This window comes from Gopherus flavomarginatus, chromosome 19 (genome assembly GCF_025201925.1).
Source record: "Gopherus flavomarginatus isolate rGopFla2 chromosome 19, rGopFla2.mat.asm, whole genome shotgun sequence".
NCBI lineage: Eukaryota > Metazoa > Chordata > Testudines > Testudinidae > Gopherus > Gopherus flavomarginatus.
The window spans coordinates 1,537,736-1,560,896 of record NC_066635.1 but is presented as its reverse complement, the minus strand read 5'-3'; the positions used below and the strand labels follow the sequence as shown (position 1 = coordinate 1,560,896).

Below are 23,161 nucleotides of genomic sequence, written 5' to 3'. Positions count from 1 at the left end.
GAGGCCACCACCTCGGGCCGGGCCAGCGTCACCTCTGCGCCCGTGTCCCAGTACCCAGTGACCTTCCTCCCATCCACTTCCAGGGAAACAATGCACTCCTTCCGGAGGGGCAGCCCCGCGCCCACCCGGTAAACCAAAAACCCGGAACCGGGAGCATCCACAGGTGGTATGTTGCCAACCCCCCTTTCCTGGGAATGTAGCCCCTCCTCCGATTGGGTTTTTACCCAGTCCACCCTCTGCGGGTTGGGTCTGCTTGGTCTGTCCCTGAGCTTGGGGCACTGGGCCCGTATGTGACCTTGTTGGCCACAGCGATAGCAGCCCATATCTCGTGGGTCCCCTTGAGTGGGTCGGAGGGACCTGCCGCTGGATGTTCCCCTTTTGGGGGGGTTCTCCATAGGCCCCCTTTGGGAGGTCCCATGATGACTCTCTCTCTGCGTTGAGGCAGGCTTGCTCCTTCGAGACTCCTCCCTGCCATCCCCTGCCCGACTGTCCACAAATTGGTCGGCCAGCTGGCCTGCGTGCTGTGGGTTCTCCGGCTTCTGGTCCATCAACCACAGCCTCAGGTCGGACGGGCACTGCTCGTACAGGTGCTCCAGTATGAATAGGTCAAGCAGGTCCTCTTTAGTTTGGGCCCCAGCTGTCCACTTGCGAGCATACCCCTGCGCCCGGTTGACCAGTTGTAGGTATGTGACCTCACGGGTTTTACGCTGGCTCCGGAACTTTTTCCGGTACATCTCAGGAGTCAGCCCAAACTCGCGGAGCAGGGCCTGTTTGAACAGTTCGTAGTCCCCTGCCTCCGCCCCTTTCAGTCGGCTGTACACCTCCACGGCTGTGGAGTCCAGTAAGGGGGTAAGAACTGCGATCCTGTCTGCAGGGTCAACCCTGTGCAGCTCGCAGGCATTCTCAAAGGCCGTCAGGAAGGTATCTATGTCCTCCCCCTCCTTACGCCGGGGCAGCAAGTGCTTATCAAAGCTCTTTGTAGGCTTGGGTCCCCCCTCACTCACTGCAGCCGGGGCCCCACTGCTCCTCAGCTGGGCCAGGTCCAGCTCATGTTTACGCTGTTTCTCCTTCTCCTCCCACTCACGCTGGCGCTGGCTCTCCTCATGTTTACGCTGGTTCTCCTCATGTTTACGCTGGTTCTCCTCATGTTTACGCTGGTTCTCCTCATGTTCACGCTGTTTCGCCTTCTCCTCCAGCTCTCGCCTCTTTAACTCGAGCTCTTCCCGTCTCAGCTCCCTTTCATATTCCAGCCGCATCCGCTCCACGGATGCCGAGCGTTGCCGGGAGGTTCCCCTGCTGGGGGGTGGGCTTCGCCGGACGGATCCCCTGCTGGCCGGGGGTGTCACGGTGCCCTCGGTATACACTGGGCTCCTCCCCGCCCTTCCTCTACGCCTAGGAAGGGGGGGTCTCGGGAAGCCCTCGTCTGCCGGCTGACCACTCCCAGCAGGGACAGTCACTGGTGCCTGCGCTGCATCTGCTCGGCTGCTTCCCTCAGAGACAGGGCTCCGTTCACTCATGCGGTCTCCCTGCTCCAGCTGGGCAATCAGCTGGTCCTTGGTGCGTCTCCCCGGGTGCAGCCCCCTCTGCTTGCACAGGATCACAATGTCCTTCTCAAGGAGATGGTGATAGGCCATCACTTCACCGTTCCCAAGTGGCTCTGGACTCACAGGCCTGTGTGCTCTTGGCTCCCCCATGGTTTCCAGGAAGAACCCCTGGTGTGCCAGCCCTTTTCGTGATCACCACCTCTTTGCCAGGGTCGAGCTGCAGACTCCTCCGCCCCTGGGACTGCTCCTGCAATCCCCCGGGGAACCCTGCTACTGCAAAAATCCTTCTCTCTCCCAGGGTCGACGCCCCTGAGACTGCTCGCTGCAGTCCTCAGGGGGACCCTGTTACTCCAACAGTCCTTCTCGCTGGTCACACACTCCCAGAGGTTAACGCCCCCTGAAACCATCCCACTCTGAGCCTTCAGCACGCCTGGTCCTCATTATCTCTCCTTTGTTTTACTGCTCCCCAGTCACTTACTGCAAGCAGCGCCATTCACGGGGTGCAGTATGTCCCACCGCTGCCACCAGTTGTCACGGAGTGTGGGGGAGTCCGGCCCTGCACCCCTCTTCCTGGGACCCACAGTGACTCTCAGCCAGCCAGTAAAACAGAAGGTTTATTGGACAACAGGAACGCAGGTTACAGCAGAGCTTGCAGGCACAGTCAGGACCCCTCCACCGAGTCCTTCTGGGCTTTCAGGGTGCTTGGATCCTAGCTAGGATACCCTGAATTCCACCCACACAGCCCCAAGCCCAAACTCAAACTGCTTCCCTCCTGCCACTTCCTTCCTTTGTTCCCCTTCCCGGGCAAAGGTGTTTGACCTTTCCCCTCCCTTACCTAGCTCAGGTTACAGGCCCTGGCATCGTCCATCCCCTAAAGTCCTCCCCTGCTCTCCCACTCCCCACACAGACAGTCCCTACTGCATCACAGCCAGTAAAACAGAGGTTTATTCAATGACAAGAACATGGTCTAAAACAGAGCTTGTAGATACAGAGAACCAGACACCTCAGCCAGGTCCATTCTGGGGCCCAGCAAGGCAGACCATCCCGTCTGCCCTCAATTTCCATCCTCAGCCAGTTCCAAACTCAAACCCCCTCCAACCCGTCCTTTCTGGCCTTTGTCTCTTTCCTGGGCCAGGAGGTCACCTGATCTCTTTGTTCGTCTTTAGCTATTCCCTTGCAGGGGGGAAGGGCCCCAGCCATTTGTTGCCAGGATACAGAGTGTCGGCCATTTATGCACACTGGAGACTCAAGAAATGCATAGGGGAAACAGAGGCATCCACACAGTATTCAGAGGAAACATTAAGAACAGTCTCACTTAGTCACATCTCTCCCCCCTTCGAGACTGAACTGAGCGAGGTCTCTTTAGCTGGTGACCTGGGGAAGTTCAAACCCACCAACGTTCCCATAGATGCCCCATCATCTCTCCCATTCCTTGGTGGGAGTTACACCAGGTCCTTCCAGTTTCACACCCTCCCGTAGGTCTCTTGTGCTTGATGGCACTTGCAGGCTGCGTGTGGGAAGGTTTATGCAGCTTGTGCCCTTTTGCCACACCAGTACCCCTGGGGTTTAAACTGGGATTGGGTCTTTTCCCAGCACTCCAGTTTGGAGGGCTGCAGTTGGGGCTCTCTTGGTTAAGAGCCCCCAGCTTAACCTTGGCCACTCTCTGAACAGCTGTCTCTGTCCCCAGCAGCTTGGCATCAGCCCCTTGCTTTTGACGCCGCCACGTTGGAAGAGAGTGGTCAGTATACACAGTAAAGCGCTGCCCAAATAGATCCAGCTGCAGCTTTCTAAGGGCCTGCACCATGACCAAGCCTTTCTTCTCTGTCGCCGCATAGTTCTGCTCCCAGGGCAGCAGTTTCTTGCTCAGGGACCCGATGGGATGTCTCCCCCCGTCAGCATCGGCTTGCATCAGCACCGTGCCCAGCCCTGTGTCTGAGGCGTCGGTGAACACAGCAAAAAGCTCAGCAAAGTCTGGATTTACCAGATTTACCAGGCCCTGAATTAGAGCCTCCTTCAGTATACAGAGAGCCCTCTGGCCCTGCTTGGTCCAGAGCACCTCATCTGGCTTCCCCCTCTCACATAGCTCAGGGATGGGGGCAGCTAGGGGGCTAATGTGGGGTACAAACCTCCAGTAGCACCCGCCATCCTGATAAAGGCCTGGACCTGCTTCTTGGTCTGGGGAATGGGCCAATCTCTGATCACCTCCACCTTGCCCTTTTCGGCTTTTACCGTCTGTCCTGCCTCCTTCAGGCAGCCCAGCACCCTCTTCACCTGGGATGTATATTCCTCCCAGGTCTGGCTAAAGACACACACGTCATCGTACTCCAAGGCCAAGTTCTCCATCCCCCTGGATGTCTAGCTTGTCTAGAATCTCCCCAGGCCTAGGCATGGGATGGGCATCGGACACCGTGATGGCTTTAAGCTTCCGATAGTCCCCACAGAACCAGATCGTCCGGTCTTCCTTGGGGACCAGCCCCACGGGTGAGGCCCGTAGGCTGTTGAACGGCTGGATCCCATCTAAAGCCAGCAGGTCCTTGATCTCTCTCTCCAGGTTCTGGGCTGCTTACCCAGGCACTCTGAATGGGGAACACTTCATGGGGAGATTGGCTCCCACCTCAGGGAAGAGATCCACCAGGGGGTCTTCCCCCTTCTCCTCCCAATCCTCCCCTTTCAGGTCCAGGGGTCCCCTCACTCTCCTCCCATCCAGCAGCTCAAATGGGAAGAACCCTGTGGATTCCTGGGGCACCACCAGCTGCCTCCCGATTCCCCACAATTCTTCTTCCCCTTGGGGAGCCCATTCTCAGTACAGGAATCCCTTCTCCTGCAGGACTCTGTCCCTGCAGCCTTCCCCCTGGGGATTTGCAGCTCTGTGGCCAGCAAGTTCCCTTAGCTTCTCCAAGGAGGGATCCTTCTGCAGCTCCGTCTGGAATTCAGCAGCTGGGACAGGGAGTGGGACCTGCTCCCTCTCGCTGGCTGGACCTGGGGTCACAGCCCCCCTGAGCCCTGTCCCTGGTAGCTCCCTCCCTGCTGTGTAATCACTTCCCAGCAGCACGTCTGGACCAGGCAAACCTGGCTGGCAGTCAAACTGCCCTGCCTGGGTGTCCCCCCACTCAGCTGGGGTCTCAGCTCCCCCCATGCTCAGCGCTGCCCTTGCTGTCCCCGTGGGGGCTGGCAGCGAGCTCCTTTCTTTGGTCACAGCATCAGAGCCAGCGTGAGCCCCCTCCCCGGTGTGCAGGGGGGTGGGGAGCATCTCTCCCTCCCACTCAGCCCCAGCGGCCTGGTTACAGGTAGGCAGGTATCCCGAGCCCAGCAGCCCCTTCCGCCAGCCAGCCAGGTTACTTGCATTTTCACTGACCATTTCCATCCTAGCCAATTGGTTCCCTGGATTTGAATTCAAACCCTCGGCCATTACAGGAGCAGGGCTTGGCTCCTGTCCCAAAGAGACACAGTCACCCCACAACAGGATCTCACAGCCCATATCCTGGAGAACCTCAACTACCAGCCAGCCTGACTCCTCCTGTGTCTGCACAGGGATCCGGACCATAGGCAGGGTGAGGGGCTTCACCCCGGGGACCTTCACCCAGGTCCCACAGCTCCTCAGCATCTGCGGCTGCACCACCAGGGGCCTGACAACAGTTCTCTCTGTCCCAGGGTCTCGCCACCCCAGGCAGGTCTCCCCATTGACCACCACCTTCTGCTCCCACTGGGGGTCCGAGGGGCCTGAGCCCAGGAGACTCTATGCAGACATATAGGCCAGGGCCAAGAGTGGGAGCCTGTCCACCACCCCACCCATCTGGTTGACAGCATCTATGGCTTTGGGACCCAGCAAGGGAGCTAGATACCAGGGCTTTTCCACAGGGTCCCCCTGGTTCAAATCACCCGCCTGCTTGAAGGTAGTGCGGTGGGCATCCACATCCCCTCCCTCCTTAACCAGGGGCAGCAATTTAGTGTCGAGGTTCCCTGTGGAACCGGCAGCCCGGAGTCTATCCCCACTCACCCCTGGGAAGCCCCCTATGCCTCTCCGCTCCACCATCACCTGTCCATGCTGCTGCTGCTTCTCCTGCAGCTTTTCTTCGGGCTCTTGCTCTCTCTCATGGTCCTCTCACTCTCTCGGGCTCTGCTCCAATCCCATCCATCTCCGACCCCCTGATGGGGAACCCGATGGTGAAGACTCTCGTCTGGTTGGGGACCAGACTCTTGGGGATGCCTGGCTGCTGCTCCAGTTGCTCCCAGATCCTCTTGTAGCCCCATCTGGGTCAGGAATCTGCTCCTCAGAGCAGTCCTCCTCCTCCAGCTGCACAATTAACTGTACCTTGGTGAACTTCCCAATGTGTATCCCTCTCTTTTTGCACAGGATCACAATGTACTTCTTAAAGAGATGGTGATAGGCCATCACTTAACTGTTCCCAAGTTGCTTTGGACTCAGAGGCCCATGTGCTCTCAGCTCCCCCACTGTTTCCAGGAAAAACCCCTAGTGTGCCAGCCCTTCTCGTGGTCACCACCTCTTTGCCAGGGTCGAGCTGCAGACTCCTCCGCCCCTGGAACCACTCACTGCAATCCCCAGGGGGATCCTGTTACTGCAAAAGTCCTTCTCTCTGCCAGGGGGACTCCATTACTCCAACAGTCCTTCTCGCTGGTCACACACTTCCATAGGTTAATTGCCCCCTGAAACTGTCCCTCTCTGAGCCTTCAGCACGCCTGGTCCTCATTGTCCCCCCTTCGTTTTACTGCTCCCCAGTCACTTACTGCAAGAAGCGCCAGTCACGGCGCTTGGGACCCAGCAAGGGAGCTAGATACCAGGGCTTTTCCACAGGGTCCCCCTGGTTCAAATCACCCGCCTGCTTGAAGGTAGTGCGGTGGGCATCCACATCCCCTCCCTCCTTAACCAGGGGCAGCAATTTAGTGTCGAGGTTCCCTGTGGAACCGGCAGCCCGGAGTCTATCCCCACTCACCCCTGGGAAGCCCCCTATGCCTCTCCGCTCCACCATCACCTGTCCATGCTGCTGCTGCTTCTCCTGCAGCTTTTCTTCGGGCTCTTGCTCTCTCTCATGGTCCTCTCACTCTCTCGGGCTCTGCTCCAATCCCATCCATCTCCGACCCCCTGATGGGGAACCCGATGGTGAAGACTCTCGTCTGGTTGGGGACCAGACTCTTGGGGATGCCTGGCTGCTGCTCCAGTACATCCCATCACTGCCGCCAGTTGTCACGGAGTCCCCAGGCGATGCACTGGAACTGTTCCCCACAAAGTCAGTCAGGACTTAAGAAATGCATAGGGGAAACTGAGGCACCCACACAGTATTCAGAGGAAACATTAAGAACAGTCCCACTTTGTCACAGAGCCCAGCTACCGTTTTGCTCAGTGGTTGTTGTTATAGGGCCTAGGTGTGACATGGTCACTTTGGCCAGTCTGGTTTTTCCTAGTTGCCCAGCCAGGCTGGCGGAGACAACGCCTCCGTGGTGGCTGCTCCATTGTTTGTCCATTAGACACTTCAGCCCATTCAGTGACTTTCCCTGACCTTGTGCCTGGGGGCATGTGCTGAAACTCCCTTCTCCCCTGACATTCTGGCACCCCTCAGGAACGCTATTCGGAGACCAAACATACAGCTCAGCATTCACTTCCAAGCAGCCCCTGGACAAGGTCAAACAATCGCTTCTGCAGACGGCAGACACTACTGAAAATGGGTGGGGGTGAAAACCCAGGTCCCTCCACCTTCGGTACACCACAGCTGAGAGGGCAGAGCAATACCATCTTAAAGTGACTGCCTGCCCTGCTGGTCCCACTGTGTGATCCGTAGATCTGGAATTGTCACCTGAATGGGAGTTAATGGAAAATGCAGTTTCCTTGGGGAAATTTCAAATTTGCCCCCTAAAAATTATCAGAAACCCCCCAAAATAAAATATTTCAGTTTGGTTCAAATTTAACTCCATTTTAAACCTCAGTCTACTGTAGTGCTCCCCTCATTGGGCCCCAGGACCGCGTTCTCTGCTATGGGAGGGGCTCCCTGGCTGGACTGCATCTTCCATTATCTAACAGTGTCCTCACAGACTGAGCACATCTTGGGAGCTCATGGGGGTCAAGTGGCTACAGGTGTAATGGGAGATGTAGTCAGCCAGGGAGCCTCACCCACAGGGGAGAATGGTTGCAGCAGGTAACCTGAACTACACCCCCCATGAGGCAATGTGCCACCCTACTTTAATGCTGAACTGACTCAAAATGAAATATTTCACCACTTCCAAATCAAAATTCCTCAGTCAGTATTTCAACTTGTGGGGCAAAAACAGATGTTGAACTATGGGAATTTCTTGCAGGACAGGATGTGACATTACCCAGGGTACAATCTGGATTCAGCCGTATCCCCTCAGTTTTCTAACCTGGAGGTCCTTTCACACTGCTTTGCAGTGTGGGCCACCACTCCTGGTCTGCTCACACACAGCCTCTAGCATGTATGTTACTCCCAGTCATACTGTATGAGTGCTAGCAGTGGCAGATCACTGTATGGGCTGACGGGGCCCGTGCCCTCTCCCTTCTCCTCTATACCCCTGAGCGGAAGTGGCCAAGCCCCCTCTCCCCTCCCTCCTCCCCCCACATGCGGTACCAGCCTCAGCCACTTGCTCAGCCTCCTCTCCCGTGCAGACAGGGCCAGCCTGAGCCCCCCTGCTCACCTCCCACCCACCCACCCCCAGCCCCTTTTGGGCAAAAAAAATTTTTGGTTGTGTTTCCCCTTACCTGGCCTGTGCCCCCATGGGAGCTGGGGCCAGAGCCAGGAGAGTGTCCTGGGAGTCGCGGTGGAGCCAGGGGCTGCGGTCAGGGGCTGGGATCAGGGCCATGGCTGGGAGTGGGGCCGGAGGTGCAGCTGGGACACAGCCAGCAGCAAAGCCATGGATGACAGTGGAAGCCCCACTGGCTGGGTTTGTCGTAGGCAGTGTAGCAGGCAGGCCTGGGTTCCCTACCAGCCACTGGGAAGTGGCACAGGAGCATTGGAGACACCAGTCAGACAGCTTGCCTGGCGAGACATTGTTACTTCATCCCTGACGGTGTCATCCCCCACCCGCGTGGCCACATGCTCTCGCATGGGCTCTGGCTGGGTGTTCTCACTGCTGTGTTGGGGAGCGGACATGAGCGAAGCTGAAGGCCCTGCGAGCTCTGTGGCACTGAGGATGTGGCTCAGGGCCATGTGAAAGGTGGTGACTCCTGGTCAGGGGACAGGTCCCTGACAAGGCAGGACCCAGGACTGGATGCCCTGGGGCTGATGGGAAGGGCATGGCGGCCCATCCTTCACCAATTGTTGGGATTGGTCGTGGCCAGGGCCGGATTAATGAAGGGGCTTTAGGGGCTGCAGCCCAGGGCCTCAGGCTAAGGGGGGTCCCGCAGGCTGGATGCATCCCGCTGCTTCTTTTCATTTGGCCCGCAGCAAGTCTCTGTGCTGTGGGCTGGACACCAGTCCCTGAGCCTCAGCGCACACACACACACACACACACACCCGGGGCATTCAGGGAATCTCTGCGTGCTGCCCCTGCCTCAGCGCTGGCTCTGCAGCTCCCATTGGCCCAGTTCCATGCCAATGGACTCTGTGGGGGTGGCGCCTGCAGGCATGGGCAGTGCGCACCATGTAGAGTGGCCTGGCCCCTCTGCCTAGGGGCCAGACATGCCAACCATCCTGGGGAGCAGAGCAGCACGGAGCCAGAGCAGGCAGGAATCCTGCCTTAGCCCTGCTGCGCCACTGACCAGAAGCCGCCCAAAGTAAGCGCCTGACAGCTGGACCCTGCATCCCACACCCCCTTCTGCAGCACAACCCCCTACCCCAGCCCAGAGCCCCTGCCTGCACCCAAACTCCTACCCAGAGCCCGCACCCTAAACCTCCTGCTGTACCCCAACCCCCTGGCCCTTCCCTGGCCTCACCCCAGAGCTCACCCACCCCCAGCTGGAGCTGCACCCCCTCCTGCACCCCAATCCCTTGCCCTGAGCCCACTCCCCCACTCTAAACCCCCAGAGGCCCCACAAAATGTAATAGCCCCAGGCCCACGGGAGAGTTAATCTGGTCCTGGTCATGGCTGCATCTTTTCACTGCAGACACTTCATGTCTGCAAGGAACAATTCAAGGTGATTTGTGATCTGCCCTGTGCTCCGGAGCGTGGTGCTGCCCTTTGGTGTGACACGACTCGGGGCTGGGTGTCTGGTTTTGGGCGGGTTACCAAGAAAACGCGCGATTCAGAATGAGAGAACTCTACCTAGCACATGCACAGCCTCAGCACGTGCACTGCATCCACCTGCCCACAGAGAGGGCTGGTGAGCTGCAGATCTCACTAAGCCCAGGCTTAGGCTGAGTGGGAAGCTGGGGGGAGAAGTGCTGGGGTGCAGAGAAGCATGAACCTGGCCAGCTGCTCCCGTGCTCCTCAGCTGCTAGTTAGAAGTGCCCCTCTGTCTGCTCCCACTGCCCCGAACACCAGCCCAGGGCCTCCCCCTTCTCCTCGCTCTGCAGCCTTTGGGGCAGCCTGACTCAGCCTCGGCCAGACGGCAGCAGAGCGCTCACTACAGCCCTGCTCAGGCCTCTGACCCGATCCTGCCGCAGCAGCGTAGCTCTGGGACAGCCAGGGCCCGACTGGCCTGAAAGGCGCCAGCCCCAGCCAAGTGCTGGCACGTGCCGGAGATGCGTGAATCTGCCCAAGCCCCATTTTAACCCCGAACTGAAGCTGACATTTCACCTGGATGAATTTCTGTCCAGGTAGACTCTCCTCTGGGGTGTTGGAAGCAAGTCAGAGAAGACATTCAGGGGTCACGAGCGTTTGAAGGAACGAATACACCTTTGGGGCAACTGCCTAGTGCTTTGGAGTCATGGCTGCTCCATAACGTCTGAGCCTAGAAATGCCCCGTGTGCTGGTCTATGGTCTATTCTGGGGGCGGGGAGGTCTGGTTGACAGCAGCCACCCCCAGCTCAGCTTTGCCCATCCTCCCAATACAGTGGGAAATGTCGACACTCTGAATGACTGATCTCCCTCTGGACACACAGAAAAGAAGTGAGAAAGGTGCTGGGGGCAGAGGAATGGGGCACACAGACAGCACCTGGCCTGAGGGAAGGCTGGGGGTCACACAGAACCCCTCCGGGAAGGAGAACGGTGAAACCCTGGTATAGAGGTCATAGGAGGAGCAGGAGTTGGAGGCACACAGAGCCCCTGGTATGTGGCAGAGGGGAGAATGGGAGGCATAGCGAGAAAAGGTGGGTAAGGGGAGGAATACAGAACCCCTGTCATGGTGGGAAAGGGGGATATGAGGGGCATACAGAGCCCTTTGGATGGGAGGTAGAATGGGGGCCCTGGATAGGAGACACACACATCTCCTGGCATGAGGGAGTGGGTGTGGGGTGGTTGTAGGGAGCCCCTAACATAGAGGGCGATGGGAGGGTGGCACACAAGGGAGCTTGTGGTAAGGGGGGAACAGAGGGACACGACGGGGCCCTGGCTTGTGCAATGAGCTCAGCCTGCAGAGACAACAAAAGGTGTGACCCCTAGTTATTCAAGATGGCTTCTCTGCATTTCTGAGCCCTGAGTTCCTTCCGCCACATGGCCCTGGGTAGGGCTGGGGAGCAGCAGGGGTACGGACAGTCGGGGAGCAGCGGGGGCACAGGCAGCTGGGGAGCGGCGGGGGCGCAGGCAGGCAGGTTGCTGAGGACAACAAGCTGTCTAATGTTGGGTTTTGCTGCACAGCTGGAGTGTGGAGGCTCCTGCATGCTCAGACTCTGGCTCCTGGAGGTTATTCTTCCCTGGAGGAGATAACTGATCCCCATGACCTGACCCAGTGTGCTGGGCCCCAGGAGCCAGGGCAGGCCTGCCGCCTCCAAGACACTGAACCTGGACCTTCAGGTGCCAGCGCTCCCTGCAGTGAGGCCAGCCGAGTCAGGCTCCAGCGGGAGATCTGGCCTGTCCCCTTCAGAGCGCAGTGTTCTCAGTGAGTATTTGTAGCCACACCAGGCACCTTTTCAAAACACAGTCCCATGTTAGTCCCCTGGCTACAGCCTCTGAAAGGCCTGAGGTCAGCACAGAGAAGCTCAGGCTAAGGCAGAACTCCGACTCCAGTCATCTTGGCTAACTCTGTGTCTCTGGCCCGGGGCAGTCGGGCCCAGGGGAGAGCCCTTTATCTCTAAGCCTGGCTGCCTCCACTCTGCAAAACAACAGGACAAGAACCCTGGGTCCCGACTGGACCCAGGCTCAGACCCTCCATCCCCGGGGGGCCCTAGGGCCCTGGGTCTGAGCCAGAGTCCAAGAGAGTTGTATGCAGATTGAAGGGGACTTAGGGCTTGACCCTGAGGCCAGGCTTACATTGCCATGTAGACATAGCCTGAAAGCTCAGCTCTTAATACAGCCACCTGCCCCCTCTTGTCTGTGGTTGCCAGCCCCAAGCATGCTGTGTGCACATGTTCAGCTGCCTCTGCGCATAGGGATGCATTTTCAGTCACTGGGGTGCCCACTGTCTCAGTAGGGGCTGCGGCGAACTGAGGCAGCCATCTCAGGTGCCAGACTGTGGGGGTGAGGGCGCCACTGTGACGAACTGGGAAAGTTCTTAATGTTTCTCTGAATACTGTGTTGGTGCCTCAGTGTCCCCATGGCAGTTCTTAAGTATCTGGCAGAGCAAAGGGCCAGTGCACCTAAATGCCTGGCACTCTGTCTCCTAGCAACTGATGGCCTGGGCCCCTCCTCTGCAAAGGTGCCAACTGAAGGTGTTGGAGACAAAGGGATCAGGTGACCTCCTGGCCCGGGAAAGGGGCTGAGGAGAGAGGAGGGGCTGGGAGGGGTTGTTAGTCTGGAGCTGGCTGGGGTCAAGGGTGGAGGGCAGACCTGGGGGTCTGGCTCACTGCCCCCCAGAATGGACCCAGCCGAGGGGTCCGGTTCGCTGTATCTACAAGCTCTGTTTTAGACCCTGTTCCTGTCATCGAATAAACCTCTGTTTTACTGGCTGGCTGAGAGTCACGTCTGACTGCAAAGTGGGGGTGCAGGACCCGGTGGCTTCCCCAGGACCCCACTGAGGCGGGCTCACTGTGGGAAGCGCACGGAGGGGCAGAGGATGCTGAATGCTCCAAGGAGAGACCCAGGAGGTGAAGCTGTGTGAGCTTCTTGCCCTGAACAAGTCTGCTCCAAGGGAGAGGAGGCTCCCCAAAGTTCTGCCTGGCTTGGTGGGGAGCAGTTCCAGAGCATCGCCCGGTGACTCCGTGACAACTGGTGGCAGCGGCGGGACGTACTGCACCCCGTGGATGGCGCTGCTTGCAGTAAGTGACTGGGGAGCAGTAAAACAGAGGAGGGATAATGAGGACCAGGCGTGCTGAAGGCTCAAAGAGAGACGGTTTCAGGGGGCAGTTAACCTCTGGGAGTGTGTGACCAGCGAGAAGGACTGTTGGAGTAACGGGGTCCCCCTGAGGATTGCAGCGAGCAGTCTCAGGGGCGGAGGAGCTTGCCGCTCGACCCTGGGAGAGAGAAGGATTTTTGCAGTAGCAGGGTTCCCCGGGGGATTGCAGGAGCAGTCCCAGGGGCGGAGGAGTCTGCAGCTCGACCCTGGCAAAGAGGTGGTGATCACGAGAAGGGCTGGCACACCAGGGGTTCTTCCTGGAAACCGTGGGGGAGCCAAGAGCACACAGGCCTGTGAGTCCAGAGCCACTTGGGAACGGTGAAGTGATGGCCTATCACCATCTCCTTGAGAAGGACATTGTGATCCTGTGCACAAAGAGAGGGTTACGCATGGGGAAATTCACCAAGGCACAGTTAATCATGCAGTTGGAGGAGAAGGACCGCTCTGAGGAGCAGATTACTGGCCCAGATGGGGCTACAAGAGGATCTGAGAGCGGCTGGAGCATCAGCCAGGCATCCCTGGGAGTCTGGTCCCCAATCAGACGAGGGTCTTCACGATTGGGTTCCCCATCAGGAGATTGGAGACGGATGGGATGGGAGCAGAGCCCGAGAGAGCGAGAGGACCGTGAGAGAGAGCAAGAGCCCGAGGAAGAGCTGCAGGAGAAGCAGCAGCAGCGTGGACTGGTGATGGTGGATCAGAGAGACATAGGGGGCTGCCCAGGGGTTAGTGGGGAAACACGCCTGCGGGGGCGAGACCCTGGGACAGAGAGAACTGTGGTGGTGCAGCCCCAGATGCTGAGGGACTGTGGAACCTGGGTGAAGTTCCCTGGGGTGAAGCCCCTCACCCTGCCTATGGCCCAGATCCCTGTGCAGACCCAGGAGGGGTTGGGCTGGCTGGTGGTTGGGGTTCTCCGGGATATCGGCTGGGAGGCCCTGTTGGGGGGTGACTGTCTCCCCTTGGGACAGGATCCAGGCCCCGCTCCTGTAACGGCTGAGGGTTTGAATTCAAATCCAGGGAACCAATTGGCTAGGATGGAAATGGTCAGTGAAAATGCAAATGACCTGGCTGGCAGGGGGGAGGGGCTGCTGGGCTCAGGATACCTGCCTACCTGTAACCAGCCCCCTGAGGCTGAGTGGGAGGGAGAGATGCTCCCCGCGCCCCTGCACACCGGAGACGGGGCTCAGGCTGGCTCTGATGCTGTGACCAGAGCAGAGAGCTCGCTGCCTGCCCCCACTGGGACAGCAAGGGCAGCGCTGAGCACAGGGGGAGCTGAGACCCCAGCTGAGTGCAGGGACACCCAGGCAGGGCAGGTCAGCTGCCAAACAGGTTTGCCTGGTCCAGACGTGCTGCTAGGAAGTGATTACACAGCAGGGAGGGAGCTACCAGGGACAGGGCTCAGGGGGGCTGTGACCCCAGGCCCAGCCAGCGAAAGGGAGCAGGTCCCACTCCCTGCCCCAGCCGCTGAATCCCAGACCGAGCTGCAGAGGGATCCCTCCTTGGAGAAGCTGAGGGAACTTGCTGGCCACAGCGCTGCAAACCCCCTTGGGGAAGGCTGCAGGGACAGAGTCCTGCAAGAGAAGGGATTCCTGTACCGGGAATGGGCTCCCCAAGGGGAAGTAGAACTGGGGGTAATCGGGAGGCAGCTGGTGGTGCCCCAGGAATCCACAGGGTTCTTCCCATTTGAGCTGCTGGATGGGAGGAGAGTGAGGGGACCCCTGAACCTGAAGAGGGAGGATTGGATGAAGAAGGGGGAAGACCCCCGGGGGATCTCTTCCCTGAGGTGGGAGACAATCTCCCCATCAGGTGTTCCCCATTCAGAGTCACTGGGAAAGCAGCCCAGAACCTGGAGAGAGAGGTCTGGAACATGCTGGCTTTAGATGGGATCCAGCCGTTTTACAGCCCATGGGCCTCACCCGTGGGGCTGATCCCCAAGGGAGACAGGATGATCTGGTTTTATGGGGGCTATCAGAAGCTTAAAGCCATCACAGTGTCCGATGCCGACCCCATGCCTAGGCCTGGGGAGATTCTAGACAAGCAGAGGGCGATGGAGAACTTGGCCCTGGCAGACACTGATAACATGTGCATCTTTAGCCAGACCTGGGAGGAACAGGTGTCCCAGGTGAAGAGGGGGCTGGGCTGCCTCAAGGAGGTGGGACTGACCTTAAAAGCTGGAAAGTGTAAGGGGGGACGGCAGAGGTGTTGTGTCTGGGCCACAAAGTGGGAAGCGGCTGCCCAAGCCCAGAGCTGGCAAAGGCCAAGATGAGGGCTCTTAACCAAGAGAGCCCGAATCACAGACCGAAGGGCTGGGGAAAGACCCAATCCCAGCTTGAACCCCAGGGGTATTGGGGTGGCAAAGGGTGTGGGCTGCATAAACTTTCCCACCTGCGGCCTGCAAGTGCCATCAAGCACACCCGACCTAAGGGAGGGCGTGAGACTGGACTGTCCTGGCGTAACTCACACCAAGGAATGGGAGAGATGCTGGGGCATCCATGGGAACGTTGGTGGGTTCGAACTTCCCCAGGTCACTGGCTGGAGTGACCTCGCTCAGTTCGGTCTCGAAGGGGGGAGAGATGTTACGAACTGGGAAAGTTCTTAATGTTTCTCTGAATACTGTGTTGGTGCCTCAGTGTCCCCATGGCAGTTCTTAAGTATCTGGCAGAGCAAAGGGCCAGTGCACCTAAATGCCTGGCACTCTGTCTCCTAGCAACTGATGGCCTGGGCCCCTCCTCTGCAAAGGTGCCAACTGAAGGTGTTGGAGACAAAGGGATCAGGTGACCTCCTGGCCCGGGAAAGGGGCTGAGGAGAGAGGAGGGGCTGGGAGGGGTTGTTAGTCTGGAGCTGGCTGGGGTCAAGGGTGGAGGGCAGACCTGGGGGTCTGGCTCACTGCCCCCCAGAATGGACCCAGCCGAGGGGTCCGGTTCGCTGTATCTACAAGCTCTGTTTTAGACCCTGTTCCTGTCATCGAATAAACCTCTGTTTTACTGGCTGGCTGAGAGTCACGTCTGACTGCAAAGTGGGGGTGCAGGACCCGGTGGCTTCCCCAGGACCCCACTGAGGCGGGCTCACTGTGGGAAGCGCACGGAGGGGCAGAGGATGCTGAATGCTCCAAGGAGAGACCCAGGAGGTGAAGCTGTGTGAGCTTCTTGCCCTGAACAAGTCTGCTCCAAGGGAGAGGAGGCTCCCCAAAGTTCTGCCTGGCTTGGTGGGGAGCAGTTCCAGAGCATCCCCCGGTGACTCCGTGACAGCCACTAGGACCCAGATAGTAGAAAATTGTGTCTGCTGCTGGTGCAGATGTATTCTCTCTGCTCTAGCTGCACAGAGATGGTGGAGTGCTGTGCTGGAGGAAGGAGGGCACAAGAGACATAACAAGCCGGCAGGAGAAAAGGTGAGAGGGAATAACAGAAAGCAGCAGGAGCTGCAGGGGGAGAGAGGAGGAGGAGCCTCTTATATACCTCTCTAGAACCCCCAGGAGCCCGGACTGATTCACACCAGCTTCTCAGGGAGCTTTCTGTTTTCTGCTGCTTCCCTGAACCCACTTGAGGAGAACAGGCAGTCAACTGAAGTAGTGGGAGCCAGTTAGGCCCTTAAGACACTGAGATCTTCCCTCACTCAGACCCTGCTACCAGCCTGCTTATTCGTCCCCTTCAACTGAGTGTTGAGAGCCACTCTAGCTGGCACAGAACAGCAGTCATGAGTGAAAGAAAGAAAAGAAAGCAAGCAAAGGAAGCTTTTCGATCTAAGCAGGAAGGAGCTCTCCTGAGATACATAGACACAAATGGTCACGGGGAGCCTTCCGGCCCCAGTGAGGATGGGAGTGGTGAGGAGATGCCTGATCTTCCAGTTAGTCAGAGTGCAGGTGACCTGGCAGCTACTGCAGCATCCATATCTCCATCTGAAATGGATGGAACCAGGCACATTCCTGAAGAAAAGTGTAGATCAGAGAAGAGTGTGGTGGAGGCCCAAGAAATAGCTGCTGCTGAGTTTAGTTCCTTAAGTCTAGATGAGCCAGGGCTGTGGACTCACTTGAGCAGTAGCCTGAGGGACTTCCTTGTGCTGCGTGGGCCACAGCAAGTGAAAAACTTTATGTTCCCCAAAGACAATGAAAATAGAAGTTTCCATCCAACACATTACTGGTGTGAAATCCCTAACGGTGACAAAGTGGAGAGGCCATGGCTTATGTATTCAAAAACCCAGAATGCTGCATGCAGTTTTTTTTGCAGACTCTTCCAGTCTAATGTTCTAGCCACATATGGAGCTGATGACTGAGTTTGATGCTGTACTCCACAAGCATCTAAGAAGAGTCACCACCAAAGAAATATACACACACCACTACCTTGGAAAAACCATTCAAAATGAGATCATACAGTTACTGGCAACAAAAGTCAAACAGAAGATTGTGGCAGATCTGAAGTCAGCAAGATATTACTCTGTTATTCTGGACTGCACACCTGACATCAGCCATACAGAACAAATGACTTTAATGGTGCGTTTTGTAACAACAACAGAACCTAGTGAAAATGTCCCTGCAATGGTGACTGTCAAGAGAACATTTTCTAGAATGTATTGACATTGATGATACTACAGGAGCTGGTATGACAAATATGCTTCTTAAAAAGCTGGAAGATACGGGAATTGCAATAGCTGACATGAGAGGTCAGGGCTATGATAATGGTGCCAACATGAGAGGAAAGAACAGAGGAGTGCAGACACGGATCCAAGAGTTAAACCCTCGAGCTTTTTTTGTCCCATGCAGTTCTCATTCATTGAACTTGGTGGTCAGTGATGCAGCATCAGCTTCTAGTGAGGCTGCTGAATTTTTTAATGTAATTCAAAGCATCTATGTATTTTTCAACTCATCAATGGCAAATTTTGAAGCGACATCTGGGAACATTCTCTCTGACACTGAAACCACTGCGTGCCACACCATGGGAAAGTCGAGTGGAGGCGATAAAGCCTATAGAATACCAAACTGGGAAGATAGATGATGCCATAGTTGCCATTATGGAGGACAATGCTATGACAGGAACTGTTCATGGGAGAACAGTGGCAGAGGGAAATGGAATCACCAGAAACATGCATAATTTCAAATTTCTATGTGGCTTAGTGTTGTGGCGTGACATATGGTTTAAAATAAATGTAAGCAAGAGGTTCCAAGGTGTTGACCTAGATATATCTGGAGCAATGGAACAACTGGACAAAGCAAAATCATAGCTACAGTCTTACTGATCAGATGAGGGATTTCAAAATGTTCTGAAGAGTGCTCAGAAGTTGGGAGAGGAATTTCATGCTGAAGCTATTTTCCCAACCATTCAGTCACCAAAGAAGATGGCATTTTGATTATGAGGCATGGGATAATCCCATAAGAGACTCCAAACAACATTTCAAAGTTGAATTCTTTAACCAGGTGCTAGATTGTTTAATACAGTCAGTTGAAGAATGTTTCATGCAGCTCAAGGAACACAGCAGTATATTTGGGATGTTTATGATATTCTAGAACTCCTCACTATACCTGAAGACCACTTATACCAACAATGCAGGGCACTAGAGACAGTGTTGATGTGTGATATTGATGTGAATGATTTAGGTAATGAACTGAAAGCCCTTTCAAGATACATTTCAGGATCAATTCCAAAGGCTGTTCTGGAATATATCATAGAATATCAGGGTTGGAAGGCACCTCAGGAGAGTCATCTAATCCAACCCCCTGCTCAAAGCAGGACTAATCCCCAGTTCTGTAAATGGCCCCCTCAAGGATTGAACTCACAACCCTGGGTTTAGCAGGCCAATGCTCAAACCACTGAACTATCTCCCCACCCCATATGTGCACAAATAAGATGACTGTCACAGAGTGCCCGAGCGATGCTCTGGAACCGCTCCCCACCAAGCCAGTCAGGACTTTGGGGAGCCTCCTCTCCCTTGGAGCAGACTTGTTCAGGGCAAGAAGCTCACACGTCTTCACCTCCTGGGTCTCTCCTTGGAGCATTCAGCATCCTCTGCCCCTTCGGGCGCTTCCCACAGCGAGCCCTCCTCAGTGGGGTCCTGGGGAAGCCACAGGGTCCTGCACCCCACTTTGCAGTCAGACATGACTCAGCCAGCCAGTAACACAGAGGTTTATTTGATGACAGGAACAGGGTCTAAAACAGAGCTTGTAGATACAGAGAACCGGACCCCTCAGCCGGGTCCATTCTGGGGGGCAGTGAGCCAGACCCCCCACATCTGCCCTCCACTCCTCGACCCCAGGCAGCTCCAGACTAACAACCCCTCCCAGCCCCTCCTCTCTGCTCAGCTCCTTTCCCGGGCCAGGAGGTCACCTGATCCCTTTGTCTCCAACATCTTCAGCTGGCACCTTTGCAGGGGAGGGGCCCAGGCCATCAGTTGCTAGGAGACAGAGTGCCAGGCATTTAGGTGCACTGGCCCTTTGCTCTGCCAGATACTTAAGAACTGCCATGGGGACACTGAGGCACCAACACAGTATTCAGAGAAAACATTAAGAACATTCCCAGTTCGTTACAATGACCACCCTCTTTCCAAATGCTTTTGTTGCTCTATCGCTTCCTGTAACAGTTGCCAGTGGAGACTGCAGCTTCTCCAAGCTGAAGTTAATAAAAACACATCTACGCTCCACAATGACACAGGAGAGGCTGGTCGGCTTGCAACCAACCATCTCAATAGAGCATGAGCTAGCCCAGACTGTGAACCTTCAGGAAGCCGTTCAGATCTTTTCAGCCAAGAAGGCACGAAAAGCACCACTTTGATTATTCAAACAGATAAAAATGCCAGCGTTTACTATGCAGACAAGAAAAGTTACATTTGCTGCTCAGGGGGTTGAAAGTTAAGTGTTACTTACAATTTTTGAACAAGGCATTTTAAGTTATTAGTTCTCCTTTATTGGGGCAGGTACAGAGCTGGTGCAAGGATATTTTGCACCCTAGGCGAAACTTCCACCTTGCGCCCCCCACCCCCACTTTATAAACTTTCAAAAATGAATACTGCATAATGTGGCATTGTTCATTAGAATTAATACACATTTGGCTTGAAAATTTATTAATTTCATTATTTAGTCTACATATTTAATGAAAATAAATGAATAACCTGACAAGGTGTGGGGCTAGCTGGCTTTGGGCGGGGGTGTGTGTGGCAGGGGCTGGCTGGAGGCACGGGGTGTGGGGCTGGCTTCAGGCAGGGGGTGCGGCAGGGGTTGGCTGGAGACGGGATGTGGGGCTGGCTGGCTGGCTGTGAGCAGAGGGTGCAGCAGGGGCTGGCTGGAGACAGGAATGCAGGGTTAGCTGGCTTCTGGCAGGGGGGCATTGTGGGGACTGGCTGGAGACGGGATGTGGGGCTGGCTGGCTGGCTCTGAGCAGAGGGTGCAGCAGGGGCTGGCTGGAGACAGGAATGCAGGGTTAGCTGGCTTCGGGCAGGGGGGCATTGTGGGGACTGGCTGAAGATAGGGCGTGGGGCTGGCTTCGGGCAGAGGGCTGCAGCAGGGGCTGGCTGGAGACAGGGTGTGGAACTAGCTGTCTTCAGGCAGGGATTGGCTAGAGACAAAGGGGTACGGGGCTGGCTGCGGGCAGGCGCTGTGGGGCGGGCTGGCTGGCTTCAAGCAGTGGGGTGAGGCGGGGCTGGCTTCAGGCAGGGGCTGTGGGGTTGGCTGGAGGCAGGGCAGGGGGTGCAGCAGGGGCTGGCTGCAGCCAGGGAGCGTAGGGCGGGCTATCTGGCTTCGGGCGGGGGTTGGCTGGAGATGGGGTATGGGGCTGGCTGGCTTTGAGCAAGGGGGTGCAGCAGGGGTTGGCTGGAGGCAGGGCAGGGGGTGCAGCAGGGGCTGGCTGCAGGCAGGGGGTGTGGGGCGGGCTGTCTGGCTTCGGGCAGGGGTTGGCTGGAGATGGCGTGTGGGGCTGGCTGGCTTTGAGCAGGGGGGTGCAGCAGGGGTTGGCTGGAGGCAGGGCAGGGGATGCAGCAGGGGCTGGCTGCAGGCAGGGGGTGTGGGGCTGGCTGGAGACAGGGCAGGGGGTGCAGCAGGGGCTGGCTGCAGGCAGGGAGTGTGGGGCGGGCTATCTGGCTTCGGGCAGGGGTTGGCTGGAGATGGGGTGTGGGGCTGGCTGGCTTTGAGCAGGGGGTGCAGCAGGGGTTGGCTGGAGGCAGGGGGTGTGAGACAGGGGCTGGCTGGAGGCAGGGTGGCGGGTACCAGGCCCATCCACAGGGGGGGCAGGGCTGACTTGGAGGGCAGGAGGAACCACCCACCAGCAGCCCCCGGCAGCACAGCTGGGGCCGGGTCTCCGCACTTCCCCCCGCCGATGAGTGCAGCCCCCGCGCCCCCACTGCAGAGCTTGGGGGAGTGGGGGCGGGGCGGGGGCCCTGGGGCAGAGCCAGAGCAGCGCAGCGCCCCCGGGGGCCGGAGGAGGAATGACATCACTTCCCAGACGGCCAGAGCTGATCAAAGCCGCAGCGCCCCCTCGCACAGCTGCGGGAAGAGGGTTACACGTTTAGCTGGCACTGGGTGAGCATCCCAGACGTTTTGGGCAACACTTTTTGGCACCCTAGGTGGCTGCCTAGTTTGCCTAGTGGTTGCACCAGCCCTGGGTAAGGAGCAGAGCAGTACCATGAGAGGAGTAGAACAGGAAGAAGGGAGAATTGAGACCTTTCAAAGTTTTGGCCCAAGCGAGGGGCATGGGGGTGTCATTTTAGCTCAGGTGCCAAAATGTTGTGGGCCGGCCCTGGGGCTGCCACTCCAATGTGTTGATTCCAGCCCAAGCAATCCTAGCCACTCTATGTCTGAAACACCTGTGCTGATGTCCATGTGCTAAGGAGACAACGGATTCTTCTCCTGAGGGGTCACAGTGTCACCATGATTGGGACAGTGTCATACAGATAGCTCATAAAAACATTACCGAAAGTTCCCACATTTGTCACACACCACCAAGAGATTCCCAGTTCCCACTCGCTGGGCCTGCGCTATCAGACCTCAGAGCCCTGGGATTCCAGTTTAGAGAACTCGGGTCATGCTGGAGGTGGTGGGGGTAAGATTTATTCAGATGATTATTTTCTCTCCCTCTGAGCTCTGCACATACGGACTGATGATTGCGACCCCAGGTTAAAACTACAAAAAAAAAATCCTTTATAGATCTACAAAGCTATAGAAGGAAATTAGATAGCTCGATAGCTTAGAGTAGATAGATGGGTGTGTATGGGGATAGATAGAATAGATAGACCTTGTATTCCACAGTGCCTTCCTGCCTTTTCTTTCTCACACACAGATGTGTGTGTGTGTTTGGTGCAGTGTGTACAGAGAGCTCTGTGTGTGTGTGTGGTGCATTGTGCTCAGAGAGCTGTGTGTTTGGTGCAGTGCACACAGAGGGCTGTGTGTGTGTGTGTGTGTGTGTGTGTGTGTGTGTGTGTGTGTGTGTGTGTGTGTGTGTGTGTGTGTGTGATGCAGTGTGCACAGAAGGCTCTGTGTGGGGGTGTGGTGCAGTTTGCACAGAGGGCTGTGTGTGGGGGTGTGGTGCAATGCACACAGAAGGGCTCTCTGTGTGTGTGTTTGTGTGGTGTAATGTGCACAGAAGGCTGTGTCTGTGGTGCAGTTCACACAGAGGGCTGTGTGTGTGGTGCAGTGCACAGAGAGCTGTGTGTGTGTGTGGTCCAGTGTTCCCAGAGAACTGTGTGCGTGGTGCAGTCCGCACAGAGGGCTGTGTGTGTGTATGTGGGTGTGTGTTGCAGTGTGCCCAGAGAGCTGTGTGTGTGGTGCAGTGCACACAGAGGGCTGTGTGTGTATGTGGGTGTGTGTTGCAGTGTGCCCAAAGGGCTGTGTGTGTGGTACAGTATGCACGGAAGGCTCTGTGTGTGCATGTGTGTGTGCATGTGTGGTGCAGTGCACCAAGAGAGCTGTGTGTGTGGTGCAATGCACACAGAGGATGTGTGTGTGTGTGGTGCAATGCACACAGAGGGTGTGTGTGTGTGTGTGTGTGTGTGTGGTGCAATGCACACAGAGGGTGTGTGTGTGTGTGTGTGTGTGTGTGTGTGTGTGTGTGTGTGTGTGTGTGGTGCAATGCACACAGAGGACTGTGTGTATATCAAAGAGGCTGTGCACTGAAGGAGCTGGGTGCTGAGGCCCCTGGCCAAGCTGGGTATTTGCAGCATCTCAGACATTCTCTGAAGCTTTTTATCAGTCCGTTAACAAAAGTTTCCTGAGCCTGAGCCACAAGCTCTGGGTTGGCAGCAGAAGGAACTGCAGCTGTTGGTGCTGCTGACAGAGAAGGGGCTAGAAGAGATGGGGCCGGAGTCTCACGCA

At 56.7% G+C, this 23,161-nt stretch overlaps 1 protein-coding gene across 2 annotated transcripts in view; it reads right to left on the bottom strand.

Moving 5' to 3' along the window:
* The window catches only part of LOC127037472 (uncharacterized), a 269,283-nt gene that overhangs the window by 40,038 nt on the left and 206,084 nt on the right, over positions 1–23,161 (bottom strand). Inside the window, exon 1 of one of the 2 annotated variants that reach the window (XM_050929232.1) lies at positions 1,744–1,826. The exons of the other annotated variant lie outside the window; for it this stretch is intronic. The gene's annotated coding sequence lies outside the window, so the exon portion shown is untranslated. Of the gene's footprint in view, positions 1–1,743; positions 1,827–23,161 lie in introns of those variants that run through there. 2 annotated transcript variants of the gene reach the window in all.